Consider the following 5,000-nt stretch of genomic DNA (forward strand, 5'->3'; position numbering starts at 1 on the left):
CCTAACAACAACATTGAAACACACCCTAGTGTTCCTAACAACAACACTGGAACACACCCTAGCGTTGCTAACAAAAACACTGGAACACACCCTAGTGTTCCTAACAAAAGTACTGGAACACACCCTAGTGTTGCTAACAAACACTGGAAGACACCCTAATGTTGCTAACAAAAACACTAGAACACACCCTAGTGTTCCTAACAAACATACTGGAACACACGCTAGTGTTGCTAACAGAAACACTGGAAGACACCCTAGTTTTGCTAACAAAAACACTGGAAGACACCCTAATGTTGCTAACAAAAACACTGGAACACACCCTAGTGCTCCTTACAAAAACATAGGAACATATCGTAGTGTTCCTAACAAAAATGCTGGAATACATGCTGGTATTCACAACAAGAACACCAGAACACAAGCTTGTGTTCATAACAAGAACACCAAAACACAAGCTGGTGTTCATAACAAGAACACCAAAACACAAGCTGGTGTTCATAACAAGAACACCAGAACACAAGTTGGTGTTCATAAGAACACCAAAACACAAGCTGGCGTTCATAACAAGAACACCAGAACACAAGCTGGTGTTCATAACAAGAACACCAGAACACAAGCTGGTGTTCATAACAAGAACACCAGAACACATGCTGGTGTTCATAACAAGAACACCAGAACACAAGCTGGTCTTCATAACAAGAACACGAGAACACATGCTGGTGTCTATAAGAGCACAAGAACACAATCAGGTGTTCATAACAAGAGCACCGAAACACAAGCTGATGTTCTTACGAAGAAAACCAGAACACATGCTGGTGTTCTTAACAAAAACATCAGAACACATGCTGGTGTTCATAACAAGAACACTAGAACACAAGCTGGTGTTCTAAACAATAACACGAGAACACACAGTATAACAGCATCACCTGGTGTGAGAGATCAGGCAGAGCGAGACAAAACAATGCACAATGTACGTAGCTCAGTAAAGTACAATGTTGATGAATAAAGTACAACGTAGCTCAGTAAAGTACAATGTTGATGAATAAAGTACAACGTTGCTCAGTAAAGTACAATGTTGATGAATAAAGTACAACGTTGCTCAGTAAAGTACAATGTTGATGAATAAAGTACAACGTTGCTCAGTAAAGTACAATGTTGATGAATAAAGTACAACGTTGCTCAGTAAAGTACAATGTTGATGAATAAAGTACAATGTTGCTCAGTAAAGTACAATGTTGATGAATAAAGTACAACGTTGCTCAGTAAAGTACAATGTTGATGAATAAAGTACAACGTTGCTCAGTAAAGTACAATGTTGATGAATAAAGTACAACGTTGCTCAGTAAAGTACAATGTTGATGAATAAAGTACAACGTTGCTCAGTAAAGTACAATGTTGATGAATAAAGTACAATATTGCTGAATAAATTACAGTGTTGCTGAATAAAGTACAGTGTTGCTCAGCAAAGTACAGTGTTGCTGAACAAAGTACAATAATGCTGAATAAAGTACAATGTTAATGAAAAAAGTACAATGTAACTGAGTAAAGTGAAGTTCAATAAAGTACAACGTAGTTAAAAAGTAAAATGTGGATCAGTAAAGTAAAACTTGAATTAATGCAGTAGAATGTTAGTAAAGTACAATGCAGCTCATTAAAGTACAATGCAGCTCATTAAAGTACAATACAGCTCAGTAATGTACAATGCAGCTTAGTAATGTACAATGCAGTTCAATAATGTACAATGCAGCTTAGTAATGTACAATGCAGCTTAGTAATGTACAATGCTGCTCAATAATGTACAATGCAGCTCAATAATGTACAATGCAGCTTAGTAATGTACAATGCAGCTTAGTAATGTACAATGCAGCTTAGTAATGTACAATGCAGCTTAGTAATGTACAATGCTGCTCAATAATGTACAATGCAGCTCAGTAATGTACAATGCAGCTTAGTAATGTACAATGCAGCTTAGTAATGTACAATGCAGCTTAGTAATGTACAATGCAGCTCAATAATGTACAATGCAGCTTAGTAATGTACAATGCAGCTCAATAATGTACAATGCAGCTTAGTAATGTACAATGCAGCTCAATAATGTACAATGCAGCTCAGTAATGTACAATGCAGCTCAGTAATGTACAATGCAGCTCAATGATGTACAATGCAGCTCAGTAATGTACAAAGTAGCTCAGTAATGTACAATGCAGCTCAATAATGTACAATGCAGCTCAATAATGTACAGTGCAGCTCAGTAATGTACAATGCAGCTCAGTAATGTACAATGCAGCTCAATAATGTACAATGCAGCTTAGTAATGTACAATGCAGCTCAATAATGTACAATGCAGCTCAGTAATGTACAATGCAGCTCAGTAATGTACAATGCAGCTCAATGATTTACAATGCAGCTCAGTAATGTACAATGCAGCTCAGTAATGTACAATGCAGCTCAGTAATGTACAATGCAGCTCAATAATGTACAATGCAGCTCAGTAATGTACAATGCAGCTCAGTAATGTACAATGCAGCTCAATGATTTACAATGCAGCTCAATAGTGTACAATGCAGATAATTAAAGTAAAATATGGATCAATAAAGTACAACCTTGATCAATAAAGTAAAAACATGGACCAATAAAGCACAATGGTGCTATAATAAAGTACAATATAGCTCAATAAAGTTAAATGCAGATCAGTAAACTGCTATGTAGATCAAAATGTAAAATGTGGCTTAATAAAGTACAATGTAGATCAATAAAGTCCAATACAGATCGATAAAGTTCAATATAGATAATAAAGTACAATATAGATAATAAAGTACAATATAGATAATAAAGTACAATATAGATAATAAAGTACAATATAAATAATAAAGTACAATATAGATAATAAAGTACAATATAGATAATAAAGTACAATATAGATAATAAAGTACAATATAGATAATAAAGTACAATATAGATAATAAAGTACAATATAAATAATAAAGTACAATATAGATAATAAAGTACAATATAGATAATAAAGTACAATATAGATAATAAAGTACAATATAGATAATAAAGTACAATATAGATAATAAAGTACAATATAGATAATAAAGTACAATATAAATAATAAAGTACAGTATAGATAATAAAGTACAATATAGATAATAAAGTACAATATAAATAATAAAGTACAATATAGATAATAAAGTACAATATAGATAATAAAGTACAATATAAATAATAAAGTACAGTATAGATAATAAAGTACAATATAAATAATAAAGTACAATATAGATAACAAAGTACAATATAGATAATAAAGTACAATATAAATAATAAAGTACAGTATAGATAATAAAGTACAATATAGATAATAAAGTACAATATAAATAATAAAGTACAATATAGATAATTAAGTACAATATAGATAATAAAGTACAATATAAATAATAAAGTACAGTATAGATAATAAAGTACAATATAAATAATAAAGTACAATATAGATAATAAAGTACAATATAGATAATAAAGTACAATATAAATAATAAAGTACAGTATAGATAATAAAGTACAATATAAATAATAAAGTACAATATAGATAATAAAGTACAATATAGATAATAAAGTACAATATAGATAATAAAGTACAATATAGATAATAAAATACAATATAGATAATAAAGTACAAAATAGATAATAAAGTACTGTATAGATAATAAAGTACAATATAAATAATAAAGTACAGTATAGATAATAAAGTACAATATAAATAATAAAGTACAATATAGATAATAAAGTACAATATAGATAATAAAGTACAATATAAATAATAAAGTACAGTATAGATAATAAAGTACAATATAAATAATAAAGTACAATATAGATAATAAAGTACAATATAGATAATAAAGTACAATATAAATAATAAAGTACAATATAGATAATAAAGTACAATATAGATAATAAAGTACAATATAGATAATAAAGTACAATATAGATAATAAAGTACAATATAGATAATAAAGTACAATATAGATAATAAAGTACAATATAGATAATAAAGTACAATATAAATAATAAAGTACAGTATAGATAATAAAGTACAATATAAATAATAAAGTACAATATAGATAATAAAGTACAATATAGATAATAAAGTACAATATAAATAATAAAGTACAGTATAGATAATAAAGTACAATATAAATAATAAAGTACAATATAGATAATAAAGTACAATATAGATAATAAAGTACAATATAGATAATAAAGTACAATATAGATAATAAAATACAATATAGATAATAAAGTACAATATAGATAATAAAGTACAGTATAGATAATAAAGTACAATATAAATAATAAAGTACAGTATAGATAAGAACATAAGAACATAAGAACGAAGGAACACTGCAGAAGGCCTACTGGCCCATGCGAGGCAGGTCCAAGTCCCTACCGGCTTAAGCCAATGCACCCAACCTAGTCAGGTCAGGTCACATTGACTCAAGGGAGGAACACGGCAACCGACCTGTTAGCACAAGCTATCAGGTCTAACTCACACCCACCCACATCTACTCATGTATTTATCCAACCTATTTTTAAAGCTACACAACGTTCTGGCCTCTATAACGGTACTTGGGAGTTTGTTCCACTCATCCACAACTCTATTACCAAACCAGTACTTTCCTATATCCCTCCTGAATCTGAATTTTTCCAAATAAAGATAATAAAGTACAATATAAATAATAAAGTACAATATAGATAATAAAGTACAATATAGATAATAAAGTACAATATAGATAATAAAGTACAATATAGATAATAAAGTACAATATAGATAATAAAGAACAATATAGATAATAAAGTACAATATAGATAATAAAGTACAATATAGATAATAAAGTACAATATAAATAATAAAGTACAATATAGATAATAAAGTACAATATAGATAATAAAGTACAATATAGATAATAAAGTACAGTATAGATAATAAAGTACAATATAGATAATAA

Source organism: Cherax quadricarinatus, chromosome 17 (genome assembly GCF_038502225.1).
Source record: "Cherax quadricarinatus isolate ZL_2023a chromosome 17, ASM3850222v1, whole genome shotgun sequence".
NCBI classification, from domain to species: Eukaryota; Metazoa; Arthropoda; class Malacostraca; order Decapoda; family Parastacidae; genus Cherax; species Cherax quadricarinatus.